Source organism: Capra hircus, chromosome 26 (genome assembly GCF_001704415.2).
Source record: "Capra hircus breed San Clemente chromosome 26, ASM170441v1, whole genome shotgun sequence".
Classification (NCBI taxonomy): Eukaryota; Metazoa; Chordata; class Mammalia; order Artiodactyla; family Bovidae; genus Capra; species Capra hircus.
In genome coordinates, this window is record NC_030833.1 from 42,376,892 (window position 1) to 42,393,282 (window position 16,391).

General features: G+C 41.6%; 2 non-coding genes across 2 annotated transcripts; one reads left to right on the forward strand and one right to left on the reverse strand.

Moving 5' to 3' along the window:
• Nucleotides 1,610-1,681, reverse strand: TRNAE-UUC. Its single transcript has one exon. It is a non-coding gene; the product is annotated as a tRNA-Glu (tRNA).
• On the forward strand, nucleotides 15,606-15,678 carry TRNAG-CCC. Its single transcript has one exon. It is a non-coding gene; the product is annotated as a tRNA-Gly (tRNA).

Consider the following 16,391-nt stretch of genomic DNA (forward strand, 5'->3'; position numbering starts at 1 on the left):
TTAAGTGCTATCTATCTACCTTCTTCCTTGGTTGCTTGTCATGAAGGGATTAATCCTTCTTGTGTTTTGGATCAGGATTCAGAGTGACTTCCAAATTGGAAGTGGGATTTAGAAAAAAAGTTCTCTGCATGACACTTCATGGGGGTATAGGGTTGGAGGGCACTGGGATACTGGTCCAGATCTCTCTTCAGGAAAGACATTCTGCTTTAGGAAAGACTAAGTCTCTTTCCTTACTTTGCCAACAAAGGTCCATCTAGTCAAAGCTATGGTTTTTCCAGTGGTCATGTATGGATGTGAGAGTTGGACCATAAAGAAAGCTGAGTGCCAAAGAATTGATGCTTTTGAACTGTGGTGTTGGAGAAGACTCTTGAGAGTCCCTTGGACTGCAAGGAGATCCAACTAGTCCATCCTAAAGGAGATCAATCTTGAGTATTCTTTGGAAGGATTGATGATGAAGCTGAAACTCTAATACCTTGGCCACCTGATGTGAAGAACTGACTCATTTGAAAAGACTCTGATGCTAGGAAAGATTGAAGGTGGAAGAAGGGGACAACAGAGGATGACATGGTTGGATGGCATCACCGACTCGATGGACATGAGTTTGAGTAGCTCCGAGAGTTGGTGATGGACCGGGAAGCCTGGCGTGCTGCAGTCCATGGGGTCGCAAAGAGTTGGACATGACTGAGCTGACTGACTGACTAGAATCTCTTCAGGGCTTATTCTCCTAGCCGCTAGGAGTGCTTCTGGAAAAATGCCCTCTGGGTTGACCCCCTTGGGTCTGAGCTGAAACACGCCCCTTGCCTGAGGTCATGCTTCCTGCTGGCGGCCCACATCCAGTGGCTAATGGACTAGACGTATGAAGGTTTGGCCGTCTTGCCCTGCCAAGTGACCTGTGAAGTCATAATCTCATTTTCAGAACTCCCCACAGGATCAGTGCAGGCTTTATTTGAGACTGAATTAATAACTGGACTTCTGTCTCTGTCCCACTGGCTCCCCTCTCTTCCCTTGCCGCATGCTAATCTCCATCTCAGAGTGGGCTCCTCGGACAGCTCAGCTCTGCAGTGCGCTGCTCTATATCCCTCCTGATTTCTTTCCCAACGATTTCCACCCTGACAGCCCTGGAAACGGGAGAGCTGAGCAAATAATCAAGAAAGTGACACAAGCATAAGGGAAAACAGGCAGAGCTCGGTATGGGGACTGAAGACTGAGCTATGGGAAGTAATGTTAGCCACAAGGCAGAGGTCTGTCTACGAGAACCAGGGTAAAGATGAAGGTTGAAATAGCAATAGCTTTAGTACTGAGTAAGCTTGTTAAACATCCTCTGGCTGGGGTCAGGATTCATCTCAGAGTCTGGGGAGCTTGAAGTGTATAAAGGTGCAGTAAGAGAAGAAAGGATATTTGGAGCCTAGAATCTGGTCAGCGTGTTAAATGTCGAGACAGGAAATTAGGCAAGTTAGTCAGCATTTACATACTCACACTGCTGCTTTTGGGAAAAGAATCGAGCTTAAGGAGCAGTATATATTTTATATGCTCCACTTTTCAAGGACTGCCCAGCAAAATTAAAGAGTAATTTTTTTTTGACCACACCGTTCAGCTTTCTGGGTCTTAGTTCCCTGACTGGGGATTGAACCCAGGCCACAGCAGTGAAAGTGCTGAGTCCTAATCACTGGACTGCCAGGGAATCCCTCCAAAGACTAATTTTCTTATTTACAATCCTCTAACAGATTCCCTGCTTTCATTCTCCATAGCATACCTTACGTATGGGTAACAAATCTCTAGGAAACCCAATGAAAATGTGAAATATAAATAGGACATCTATATTTATGAGCACAGGAAGGAAGTGTCGGCCAAAGATAAGAAACAGAAAAGGGATGTTAGGGTCTAGAAAAGAGCAGCTAGACAAGTCTGATGACTTTGTTTAGTTTCTTCAGGATTGGAGAATTTGCATTTTGAGCAAATCCGGCAGATGGTGCTGCTCCAGCAAAGAGCAGAAAAATCATTTTGTTTCCTAAGATGCAATTTATCCTGTTTACAGTTCTGAACGGATAAGATTTTTGCCATAGTAAAATTTCAATCTTGTGTCTTCAGCTGTTAATATATATACAAAAGCTTGTGTTCAACAATAGTTGCCCACCTGGGTCAATTTTACTTCATATAGGGGGTTTATCTACAAGGCTCCCGATTTTCTCTTGCTATTTCCTGCTACAATGAGAGGTTCTTCAGTCAGTCCTGCAGTCATTGCTGCCACCATCGCTTGCTCTCCACTGTGCGCTTGCAAGGAAGCACTCCAAAATCTATCTCCAAAAATGCCGCTGCTAATGCTTTCTCTGCCTCTGTAGATATTTCTAACTTCAGATAAATTCACCCTGGGGATTAAAGTTTCAACACATAAATGTGGGGGAGATGTAATTCAGTCCATAGCACTCACTACAAATGGACTTAATACCAAGATGTGTCAGTAATGGCAAAATGCAGGTACTATCATATATATTTTTGTCAGATGGAATACCCATTATCCTTGAGTCTAAACTTAACATGTTGAAACAAACAAACAAACAAAATTTTCTGTTTCTTTCTAGAATGATTGAAGATTTTTAGCCACCAAGTAGTTTCCTTCTTTGTTTTCCAACTTAAAAAAATTTCAAACCTACAGAAAAGTTGAAAGAATAATATACCCATATATAGACTCACCTTTTTGCCACATTCTCTTACATCCCAATCATAGCCTGTTAACTTGGATTGCATCTTAAAGAACATTTGAGTCAACTCTCGCCTCTTACACAAAATCAGTTCTAGGGGTCATCCAGCCTCTACTTCTAGGTCTTTGATGGTGGAGCACTAACTCGCCTTTGAGCCAGCCCCATCTGTTTTTGGAGGCCTCTTGTTGCCACTAAGTTTGTCTTAGAATAAACCAAAACCTGGCCGTCCGTAACTTCCCTCTGCTGGGCTTTATATAACCCCTTTCGCCAGACAAACTAATTCTAGTTCTTTTCTCACATGACAGCTTTAAAACATTTGAAGGCGCTTCTCATGTTGTCTTCCTTACTCTGTGGAAAGAAGGACTTACCAGTCCTGATTTCTTCATCCATGTTTCATTTGGAGTGGTAAAGAGACCTTACTTGCTTTGGTAGTAGGTTCATGTATTTACAAAGTGTCACTCAAAGTTGACAAGACCAATAAGGCTTCTTTATTTCTCTAATGGATGTGATTTTCCTCACTGACTATGCCAGGTGACTCAGTTTCCTTGAAGTGTGTGGACATCGAGAGTCCTCAAGACCACCTTCAATTTCAATAATTCATTAGAATATTTGTAGAACTCACTCAACATTGTTATACTCATGATGATGGTTTATTACAGCAAACGTTTACAGATTGAAATTGACCAGGGAAAGCAATGCCTGGGGTCTGAGTCCAGGAGAGTTCCAAACACAAACCTTCCAATTGCCATCTCCCAGAGGAGTCTCTGACAGGGCTAACTTCTCCCAGCAGTGACATATAACAATCCGCACAGTGTTGTCAGCCAGGGAAGCTCACTTGAGCCACAGCAACCACTTTTTTTACTGGGGTTCAGTCACATAGATATGATTGACCACCTGCATCTTAGTTTCCAGCCTCTCCAGAGGTTGTGCTGATGGGGTGGCCCAAAGCCCCAACCATAAATCACATTGTTAGCATAGATTATCTTGTGTGCCCCTAAGGCTCCCAGGGTAAACAGACACTCTTATCAGGCAGGACATTCCAATGATTTAGGTATTACCTCCCAGAGTAAAGGCCAGATTTTTCCTGGGGCAAAATTATTTTCCAAAGAGGGGAGGTGAGCCGTTTTTTCAGTTTCCTCTCTATTCATTTCCCACTTCTCTGTCAGCATGGTATCGGACATCTGCACCCCCATTAGGACAAGAGAGATGGGCTTTCGTCTAAGTACAGGTCCTCTTCTGACCTGTGCCTCTGCAGCAGGGCAGCTGATCAGGTTTCTGGAGTCTTAGAATGATGCTTCCCTAAGTTCAGTGTTGTTCTTTGGTTCAGTTAGACCCACTCCACCCTATATCTGTCAGGAGCACAGACCCTAAGGAAACAGGAGGGAAGGGAGCAGGGCACATTTAAAAGAATAGCATAGCCTGAGGACACAACATATACCGATTAGAACCAAATGGTTCCAAGATGGCAGACAAGTCAACTTTGACTAGATTTGATCCTCGGTATCAGTTCAGTTCAGTTCAGTCACTCAGTCGTGTCTGACTCTTTGAGACCCCATGAATCGCAGCATGCCAGGCCTCTCTGTCCATCACCAACTCCCAGAGTTCACTCAGATTCACGTTCATTGAGTTAGTGATGCCATCAAGACATCTAATCCTTTGTCATCCCTTTCTCCTCCTACCCCCAATCCCTCCCAGCATCAAAGTCTTTTCCAATGAGTCAACTCTTCGCATGAGGTGGCCAAAGTACTGGAGTTTCAGCTTTAGCATCATTCCTTCCAAAGAAATCCCAGGGCTGATCTTCAGAATGGACTGGTTGGATCTCCTTGCAGTTCAAGGGACTCTCAAGAGTCTTCTCCAACACCACACTTCAAAAGCATCAATTCTTTGGCGCTCAGCTTTCTTCACAGTCCAACTCTCACATCCATACATGACCACAGGAAAAACCATAGCCTTGACTAGATGGACCTTAGTCGGCAAAGTAATGTCCCTGCTTTTGAGTATGCTATCTAGGTTGGTCATAACTTTTCTTCCAAGGAGTAAGCATCTTTTAATTTCATGGCTGCAGTCACCATCTGCAGTGATTTTAGAGCCCCCCAAAATAAAGTCTGACACTGTTTCTACTGTTTCCCCATCTCTTTCCCATGAAGTGATGGGACCGGATGCCATGATCTTAGTTTTCTGAATGTTGACTTTAAGCCAACATTTTCACTCTCCTCTTTCACACTTTCATCAAGAGGCTTTTTAGTTCCTCTTCACTTTTACCCTCATTGTAACACATCAGCAAGCTAAATGACATACCCAGGGGCACCACGACAGCTCCAAGGCTGACCATCAAAGACCAGAAAGTGGGTGGTGACCCAGTTCCTGGAAATCTCTGCCCTTTCCCCAAAATGGTTGGAATAATCCTCCCATTCATTAGCCTATGAAATTAGCTAGCCCATAAAAAATAACCACACCACATTTTATAGCCACACTTATCCTGTGCGACAGTCTACACTCTTTATCTGTGGTGTGTGTTTCTCTCTAAATAAATCCACTTCTTACCTATCACTTTGTCTCTCACTGAATTCTTTCTGCCGTGAGACATCAAGAGCCTGAGCTTCAGTAGGTCCTGAACCAGGCATGTGATCTCAGTTGGAAAACTGCAGGGTTTGGCTGAGTTCGAGTCCTGGCCATGTGTGTTAGCATCCCAAGCTGGGTTTTGACCAGGCTTGAGATCTGGCACATGGGCTCAAGTCCCAATCTAAGGTAAACAGTTTCATCAAGTATCAGTCAGGACTTCTCTCTGACCCCTGACTGAGAGGCATCTCCCCTCTAGCCTCAATGTTAGGGTTATGTCACACCTAACCCTGAGGCCCTACCATAGCTGTCTCAAGGCTGCCAGTTCTGTTACTTACCATGTCTCCCACAGGGTATTGTGGGAATTCTTGGAACTCTGACACTTAAGAGCCAAAGCAGGTATGGAAAGGGGCACACAGGTCCTCTCTCTGCTGAACTGTAACACCTTGCCATCTTCATTGTACTGTGGCAGTTCTGTATGGTGAGGACATTCTATATGGCAGTTTCCTCTCAGAGTTCTAAACAAATTGTGGTACAATCCCCTCTGCTTCTGAGTCTGGCTCTCTACCAGTTTATGTTTTGTCTCTCCTTCCACCTTATTCCAGATTGTGACCTTGAGGGTGCATAATGTTGTTGTTTGGTTGCTAAGTTGTGTCTGACTCTTTGCGACCCCATGGGCTGTAGCATGCCAGGCTTCCCTGTCCTTCATTATCTCCCAGACTTTGTTCAAACTCATGTCCATCAAGCCAGTGATGCCATCCAACCATCTCATTCTCTGTCGCCCCCTTCTCCTCTTGCCCTCAATCTTTCCCAGCTTTGGGGTCTTTTGCAGTGATTTTGCTTTTCACATGAAGTAGCCAAAGTATTGGAGCTTCAGGTTCAGCATAAGTCCTTCCAATGAATATTCAGGGTTGATTTCCTTTAGGATTGACCGGTTTGATCTCTTTGCTGTCCAAGGGACTCTCAAGAATCTTCTCCAGCACCACAGTTTGAAAGCATCAATTCTTTAGTGCTCATCCTTCTTTAAGGAGAAGGCAATGGCAACCCACTCCAATACTCTTGCCTAGAAAATCCCATGGATGGAGGAGCCTGGTAGGCTGCAGTCCATGGGGTTGCTAAGAGTTGGGCACGACTGAGCAACTTCACTTTCACTTTCCACTTTCACGCATTGGAGAAGGAAATGGCAACCCACTCCAGCATTCTTGCCTGGAGAATCCCAGGGATGGGGGAACCTGGTGGGCTGCCATCTATGGGGTCGCACAGAGTTGGACACGACTGAAATGACTTAGCAGCAGCAGCAACCTTCTTTATGGTCCAGTTCTCACATCCATACATGACTACTAGAAAAACCATATCTTTGACTATATGTACCTTTGTTGGCAAAGTGATGTTTCTGGTTTTCAATATGCTGTCTAGGTTTGGCATAGCTTTCCTTCCAAGGAGAAAGTGTCTTTTAATTTCACGGCTGCATTCACCATCTGCAGTGATTTTGGAGCCCATGAAAATAAAATCTGTCACTGCTTCCACTTTTTCCCCATGAAGTGATGGGACTGGATGCCATGATCTTAGTTTTTGAATGTTAAGTTTTGAGTCAGCTTTTTCACTCTCCTCTTTCACCCTCATTAGGAGGCTTTTTAGTTCCTCTTCATTTTCTGGCATTAGAATGAAATCAATCTGCATATCTGAGGTTCTTGTTACCTCAGATGGTTCCCCGGCCATCTTGATTCCAGCTTGAGATTCATCCAGCTCAATATTTCACATGATGTACTCTGCATATAATTTAAATAAGCAGGGTGACAATATACAGGAGGCATAATGCTTGTCCTTTTTCCTGCTATGGTTTTTTCTTTATTTTTGTTTTCCCCCACAACCCATCAGGCTAAAAGGAGGAATTCACTCACATCATATTTTCCTCTATTCTGATTAAGGATTTCCTCAGGCTCTACTAGTGGAATGGCTGCAGGGAACCAGATTTATAAAGGAAAGTAAAGAGAAATATTTTCAGAATAGTATCTCAATTATACTTGTATAAAAGAGTTGGGCAACACTGAGAGCCTGGAGTCACAAAAATAGGCAAACCTCTTTCCCATTTCCTTCCCTTTTTTCCATCTTCCTTATTGTCTGAAGTGATTACAAATAGCTTTGCAACTGAAAGGTCATGGTTTTGGAATCAGAGGCAATTCATGATTCCCTAGATTATCACTTTTCATGGTGATGAGTAGCTTTTATTTATTTGAATACTATATACCAACCTTTGTGCAGACTTCATTTAATTCTCCAAAGTGCTATCATTATACCCATTTTACAGAGACTCAGAGAAGTTAAGTAATCCCAACTCTTATAGCTAGTGAGTCGTGTCACTGAAGTTTAAGCCCAGCGTCACTGACTACAGGGACATGCACTGATTAACCACCACTCCGAACTACCTATCCATGAGGCTTTCACATTTCTCCTTTCTTTGTTATCACCACATGAGGGCTTCCAGCAAAGCACAGTTGCACTCCCAATTTTACAAGCTTCCCAGGATCCCTTGGTGATAGAGTGGTAAGTGTGGTGTTTAAAACCTGGTCTGGTGTTGGCAAGCACCCCGACAATGATGCTGGGATTGCTGAGGGAATCTGCCACTTGGGATTCTGTCTTTCTAATCGCTTCTTAAGGGAACTTGTAATGAATCTAATTGGAAGCATCAACTTGATTCCCTACAGGATTATGTCACACAAAATAGTTAGCAGGAAAGGTACTAAAATCAGTAAATGAGCAAGAGAGAGAGAGGAGAAAGTTGAAAACGTAGAGCTAAGGGGAGGAGGGCAGGCAGGACATTGATTTTGTAGCTCACAAGGGAAATGTGAGCACTTTTTGATTACTGCTATATTTGCAAAAGCAATTTATGGTTTGGGTATGGGAACTTTGGGTACATATTTCCCTTTGACATTTGGTAAATGAAGCTATGGGAATTGCCACGAATGCTGATTAAAAATGTGTAGCAGTGATATGTTCAAAGGACAGCACTGCTGGCAGACTTCAGGCCATACAGAGAAGCTAGGCTATGTGACTGTGATCAAGACTGTCCTCAAGCCTCTGTTCAGCTATTCACTTACCCATTAAAGAGTTGAGCTGGGCTTGAAGGATGGGTAGAAATGATGGGGCTAGACATTATAGGTGAAGTCAATACTAAGCAGAGACCTAAAGATGGGAAAATATGGCAGATATTTGGGCCATGAGTGTTTCCTTTAGCCAGAGTTTCAGATGGAAAAGAGAAAGAGAGAGACAAACTCCTAATGACGGAGTGGGATCAAATTGTGTAATGTTGACAGTGAGGGTCCCCGGAATAATTCTCAGTGTAAACTTTCACTGCTGTACTCAGACAAAGCTATATGCAGTAACACTGGGAATGTCTGGGCGTAGAAACAGCAGTGATGTTCTGAGCCTGGGTGGGACAGAAGGAGAACTTTATATTTGCTCTTTCATTGGCTACTCATAACAGGACAGTCCTTCAGTCAACCCTTGCCTCATGATTGTCCCACATATGCTTATCACAAATGCAATGAATAATTTGATTATTCCTAGATACAACATGTAGAGGAATAATATTTTAAAATTTTGCTAAAAGTATCTTCATTCTTACTAATTCATTTTAACCTACAGTCCTTCCTCAGCTAGAATTAGACAGTGAGGCAGAGACGTCTCCTCAGGGGGTGGACTGAAAGGGGGAGATAGAAATGAGCCTTGGTTTAAATTAACATTTCTAGAGAGATAACCCTGAACATTCTTTTATAAAGAATAATGTTGTCAGGATGGTGGTAGCAGTGGTCAGACTGCAGAGTTTAGAGAGTGACTCAGAAGTAGAGGTGATATTGTCAGTGAAGGTAGAAGAGAAAAAGGTAGGTCATTAAATAATCTTGGAGAAGTCTGGAGAAGAGCGTGAAGTTATACAAGGAGGTAATTTATGTGCAAACTAAAGGAGAAGGCAGTAAGAATTGAAATGTATTAAACTACAAGTTTAAAGCATAGTCTTATCTAAGCAACTGATTAGGCTCCCAGGAGGGTAGGGAAGCTACAAACCAATTTAGATATACTTCCCAGTTTGCTTAGGGCCATCCATGTTAAAGGTAAAAAATTAAAATCAAGTACATTTCCATCTCTGTTTGTCTTTCTTTGAAGCATCTTAAAATTCACTTCTTTAATATCTCCTCATGTCAAAAGATCTCTGCCTCTGAGGAAACAGTTCCTCAATTTTTTCCAACATGTCATCTCTTAAAGCAAAAACAACAAAAACCTAAAATTCATTTTGTCATAGGTTTAATAAGTCAATCATCTAGATGTTCAGTCTGCATGAAATCAAATGTACAGATGGACTGAACTGTTAAATGAAATTTTCCATCCCATAAATGTCTAGTTTGTATCCTGCCATCTCCATGGAATCATCACCACCTCTATGGATTCATAATAGTGGTTGCTTCTCTGAGCTCCCAGATCTCTTTTCTCTGAGTCATGCATTCTAGATGGTAGTCTGAGAAGCATCTTTAAATCCATATATGTGTGTGTGTGTGTGTGTGTGTGTGTGTACACAGGCACATTCTAAATTCGTTTTTCCTCCTTTTGGCACAACAAGGCATTTGTATAGTAATTCTTTTTTCTCTTTAAGATGTAAGTATATATAATGTTTTTTTTTTTTTTCTTTTTCCAAGCAACTCTAGCTGGGAGCACAAAAAAATTTCCTGATTCAATATTATTCTAACTCATTTCCTTCAGGGTATGACTGTTCCTTTTTAACAACAACCACTACCATTATTGTTGTTATAAGAATAATGAAGAAAATCTTAAAATGCTAATATCCTTGGGAGGGCTTTTATTAGAAAGAACATTTCTATTAAGGAACAAATAAACAAGACAGATTTGATTTCTTTTTAGAGGTAAGATTTGAGAGGGGAGGCTATCAGCTCTGACAAGAAGAGGAGAAGCAGGGGAAAAAAAGGCTCAAAGCAACTGATTAGGCTCCCAGAAGCGGAGGGAGACTACGAACCAATCTACATTTACTTCCAAGTTTTGCTTAGGGCCATGCATGTTAAAGGTAAACATGAAAACTGAGTGCATTTCTATCTGTTTTTCTTTCTTTAAATTTGAAATTCAAGTTATCAGATATCTTCACGAATGTGACGCTGTTTTTCTTTCACTGCTGTACTCAGACAAAGCTTTATTTATGGTCTGTCCATGCATTGGAAGAAATTGAGTTTAAAATGATTTTCAGGGATATTATAAAATGTGTTGACTGCTCTGAAAAAAAAACAAAACAAAACAAAGTAACTCTGAACAATGCCCGTGGAAAACGGCTTTCTACTATTAAAAAAAAAATCATTTGCTTATAAAGAAATATTTCTTTTCAAATCTGGAAACTGTGTCACAGATTTAGTGCTATGCTTAGCTTGTTGTTCCTAAAAATAGTGAACTGTTAGCAAATTCATTAATTACGGTCATGTGTTTACCAATATCTGTTTGTTTAAAATGAGACTTCTTGTATTCATTACTGCCTATTTCATAAAACAGTTCTGTCCTTTAACTGCACAAGCGTGCAGTAAATTACAGTCTTGAAATTCCCTGCTAGAGGTCTAATTTAGGTCAATGCTGAGATAATTGTGCTTCACAACTTAGCCACAACAGAATCCTGATGAATTTGTAAAAAAGCCTCCATACATTGAGAATACTGTCTCAGACGATGGGTATTAAAATGACCAGTACATTTAGGCAACCAGTGCCTTTTAAAAACTCTAGGTGAATAGTGATAGCTAATAGAACTGAAGCAATGAGGATCAGAAGTTTAAAGAAATGTTTTGATCAGTTTCTGTAAGGACCAACACCTAAGGACTGCCTGTTCTAATTCTTGTGGAGCATCTCTAATAATAAAGCCACTCATTTAAATCTTGACTCTGGACCTTGTCTATAAATATTTTAAAGCTGATGCCTAAATTCCTTTTCCAGAGTTTTTATTTTATTGGTGTGGGTGCAGCTAGACCTCAAGATTTTTATGAGTTTCCAAATGATGGGGAAAAGTAGCAAGGTTGGGAGCTTTAAAGGTTTACAGCTCCACAGGTTTGACGGCAACCCGACAACAGCTGATCATTTCCTTTTATGCCTAGTAATTCCGTTTCAGGAAGCCAGTGTATGGTGATGTCTCTCTAGAAAATAATATTCAAATTTGGACCTTTCTTGGACTCACTGAATGAGAATTTTTGAAAGTGGGCCCCCTGGCATGTATACTTCGCATATCTCCCCAAGTGGTTCTAATGTTCAGTCATTAATGCACATGAAAACTACAGGCAGAAATGGGCATCGTTGACTGTATATTAGAACCGCTTGGGGAGATGTGAGAGGCAGGCCTTCCCTGGTGGCTCAGTGGGCAGAGGGTCTGCCTGCAGTGCAGGAGAACCGTGTCCCATCTCTGCCTTGGGAAGATCCCCTGGAGAAGGAAATGGCAACCCACTCCAGTATTCTTGCCTGGAGAATCCCATGGACAGAGGAGCCTGGCAGGCTACAGTCCATGGGGTCACAAAGAGTCGGACAGGACTGAGTGACAAACACTTTTGTTGAATAACAACTTATTATTTATATTACATGTATAATAGACTTATTATACATATAGATGTTATAACACGTGTAGAATAGGCTTCTTGATCTAACAATAGCATCTGAGAGGTAAATCCTAATACCTGGGCAAACTGCACCAAGTAAAGGAAAGTGGCATCGTGAATACATTTTAACAGTTTTCTTACCTAAACATGAATGTCTGTCACCCAGGTGCCAATATCAGAATTTTTTTGATAGCTGTAGGGTGTCTACTACTTATTGTGGGTTACTTCAGGCTGCTTACTTGAGGGAAAGTGCTATTTCTCTGTTAAAATCTACCCCTTGTTAACACTATGAAGTTCTTGTTTGGTGGCTCCCCTGCTGGGAAAGGTTTTATTTTCTCTCAAGTGAGCCACACCTTGCCTGCTCTTCTGTGCCTCTGGTCTTGAATATTCTTTCTGCAGTGGGGCAGGGGTCTCTGCTATCTTCACTGTCCCCCCATCGGCATCAGGACTTCTCTTCCAGTTAATACCCTTTTGATTTGTGGCACAATTTCATTCATAGGCTTCCTTTGGTTAACTAAAGGTTTAAATTCCTTTTTAAAGGAAATTTATTAAAGTATAGTTGATTTACAATGTTGTGTTCATTTTTGCTATATAGCAAAGTGATTCAGTTATACACAGATATATATATATACATTTTCTAAAATATTCTTCTCCATTATGAGTATTGAATATAGTTCCCTGTGTTATACAGTAGAACCCTACTGTTTATCCATCCTATATATAATAGTTTGCATCTGCTAACCCAAAACTCCCAGTCCTTCCCTCCCCTCCCCCCTCCCCTTTGCAACCACCAGTTCTCTGTTTCTGTCTCATATATATATATATGTTCATTTGTGTCATATTTTAGATTCCGCATATAAGTGATATCATACGGTATTTATCTATCTGACTTCGCTTAGTATGATAATATCTAGGTCCATCTATAGGGTCGCAAAGACCCAACTGAAGCAACTGAACATTCACACAGGCACAGGCCTCTCATAAAATAAAATCATTGGCGTGGAGAAATTTTGCCTATCACATTTTCCCTTATCAGAAATGATGTATTAGGGACATAGAGCTATCTGTAAATAGCAAAGCTTCTGTCTAGAATAACTGTTGCCATTGTAGAGTCTATCCATATTTTCTCTTGACTTGTATTATTAACTGAAAGGAAATATATCCTTCTACCTAGGCTCTGTACTTATTATATAGCCGCTATAGTCAAGACTGTGGTACTGGCAGAGGAATAGACTTGTAGATTGATGGAACAGAACAGAAAGACTCAGAGTTCGGCTCACACAAATGTGCACAAATGATGTTTTGACATTGATGTAAAAGAAGTCCCATGGAGTAAAGACAGCATTTTGAACAAATGATGTTGAACAATTCATAGGGGGAAAAAAATGAACCTTGACTCCAAACTCACATTTTACAGAAAAATTAACTCAGAATGGTTAATAAAAGTTAAATGTAGAAAAGAAAACTATAAAACTTTTAGTGAAACACATAGGAGAAATTCTTCATGATCTTGGACTAGGCAGAGTTATGCTTGACACCAAAAGCATGATTCATAAAAGGAAAAAAATTAGACTTCATCACAGTTAGAAACTTTTGCTCTGCAAGACTCTGTCAAGAGGATGAAAAACAAGTTGCAGAATGGCAAAAGGTATTTCCAAACCACATATTCAACAAAAAGGACTAGTATCTGGAATATAAAAGGGAACTCTCAAACCTAACATTAAAATCTAACAATCTAATTAGAAAAGACATGAAGAAACTCTGCACCAAAGAGCATATTCGAAAGGCAAGTAAGCACACAAAAGGATGCTTGGCTCATTAGTCATTGCTGCTGCTAAGTCACTTCAGTCGTGTCTGACTCTGTGCACCCCCATAGACGGCAGCCCACCAGGCTCCCCTGTCCCTGGGATTCTCCAGGCAAGAACACTGGAGTGAGTTGCCATTTCCTTCTCCAATGCATGAAAGTGAAAAGTGAAAGTGAAGTCGCTCAGTCGTGTCCGACTCTTAGCGACCCCATGGACTGCAGCCTACCAGGCTCCTCCATCCATGGGATTTTCCAGGCAAGAGTACTGGATTAGGGTGCCATTGCTTTCTCCACATTAGTCATTAGGAAAATGCAAATTAAAACCACAGCAAGATATTACTACATACCTATCAGAATGCTGCTGCTGCTAAGTCACTTCAGTCGTGTCTGACTCTTTTTGACCCCAAGGACTGTAGCCCATCAGGCTCTTCTGTCCATGGGATTCTCCTGGCAAGCATAGTGGAGTGATTGCCGTGCCTTCCTCCAGGGGATCTTCCTGACCCAGGGATCAAACCTGTGTCTCTTATGTCTCCTGCATTGACAGGCAGGTTCTTTATCACTAGTGCCACCTGGGAAGTCCATACCTATCAGCATGCTGCTGCTGCTGCTGCTGCTAAGTCGCTTCAGTTGTGTCCGACTCTGTGCGACCCCACAGATGGCAGCCCACCAGGCTCCCCCGTCCCTGGGATTCTCCAGGCAAGAACACTGGAGTGGGTTGCCATTTCCTTCTCCAATGCATGAAAGTGAAAAGCCAAAGTGAAGTCGCTCAGTCGTGTCCGACTCTTGGCGACCCCATGGACTGCAGCCTACCAGGCTCCTCCGTCCATGGGATTTTCCAGGCAAGAGTACTGGAGTGGGGTGCCATTGCCTTCTCCACCTATCATCATAGTTTAAATTAAAAAAAAAATAGTGACATTACTTGCTGATGAGAATGAGGAAAAACTGGATCATTCATTCTTCAATGTTGGGAATGTAAAATGGTACAGGCACTCTGGAACAACTTGATAGTTTCTTTATGCATGACAGATTCTACACGTCAATATCATAGAACACAACAATTAGAATGTTGAGATTTCATCCCAGAAAAATAAAGACTTACATTCAGATGAATGTTTAGCAGCTCCATTTATAATCTTTAAACACTGGAAACAACCTACATGTCCTCTAATGTATGAATGGTTTAGCTGTGGTACATTCGTACCATGGACTACTGTTACTCAGTGAAAAAGGAAACAAACTATCGATATATGCAGCAACCTTTATGAATCTCCAGGTAATTATGCTGAGAGGAAAAGGGCAATCCCAAAAGGTTAAATACTGTGCGATTCCATTCTATAACATTGTTGAAAATGACAGGATTACAGGATGACAAAAGTATAGAGATTACATTAATGATCACCAGGATTTGGGAGGATATGGGAGAATTTGCATGGCTATCAAAGGGCAACAGGAAGGATCGTTATGGTGTTAAAAATATTCTGTACTTGACTGTATCAGTGCCAGTATCTTGGCTGTGATATTGTATTATATCAATAGTTTTGCAACATATGACCATTGGGGAAAACTGGGTAGAGGGGAAATAGGATCTCTCTGTATTATTTCTTACAACTTTATGGATATCTATAATTATTTCAAAATAAAGCTTATTAAAAATAATAATACCCAAATATTACTATACCACCTCTTTTCAGCAACTTCACCATTGTTGTAAGGTAAATGAAAATGCTTCCTGGTGCTTGATTAGAACTGTGTGGTCTAGCCCAGTGATTCCCAGCCCTGGAAGCCTGTTAGAATTACCTGTGGAGCTTATAAAATATACTGATGCCTGGACCCTCCTCCAGCTCAATTAGATCTGGATCTCTAGGGGTAACTAGACACTAATTCATGTTTTGTTTGATTGAAGTCTGTCTCAAGACTTCCCTGGTGGTCCAGTGGCTAAGACTCTGAGCTCCCAATGCAGGGGGCCCAGGTTCGATCCCTGGTCAGGGAACTAGATCCCACATGCTGCAAACTAAGACCCAGCACAGCCCAAATAAAGAAGTATTCAAAAAAATTAAAAAATTATTAAGAGGATAAATTTGGGACTTTCTTGGCAGTCCAGTGTCTAAGACTCTTCACTCCCAAGGCAGGGGGCCCACGTTCTAACCCTAGTCAGGGAGCTAGATTGTACTTGCCTCAACTGTTTGCGTGCCACAACTAAGAGATCAGCATGCTGCAACTAAGACCCAGCACAGCCAAATAAATAAATAATTTTTAAAAATTAAAAAAAAAGGTCTAACTTGCCACCAGACCATAGGCTCCACGAGGGCAGGAACCAGCCCTGTTTTTGTTGTCCATTGTACCTCCAGCTCCCAAAGCAGTGTCCGCCAGCTAGAAAGTGCTGGTAAACACATGTGATGAGAAATGAAAGAATGAATGAAGGGAGGGGAAACATAAGTATCCTCCTCCCCTTCTTTACTGCCTCTCTGAAGCCACAGAAAGAGAGAAAGAAGGGATAAAGTGCCTTCCCTTGTCTCACCCTATCTTTCCAGAGCATCATTACAAAACTGCAGTCGAGATCACAGCATTGCTCCTAGAGAGATCTAGCCCAGAAGAACAAAATCCAAAAATGATGATGGTGCCTCCTCCTTCACACTCAATCAACAAATTTAATGAAAGTGAAACAGAAGCTGACAAGGAGGCTGAAATGACACACAGTCTTAC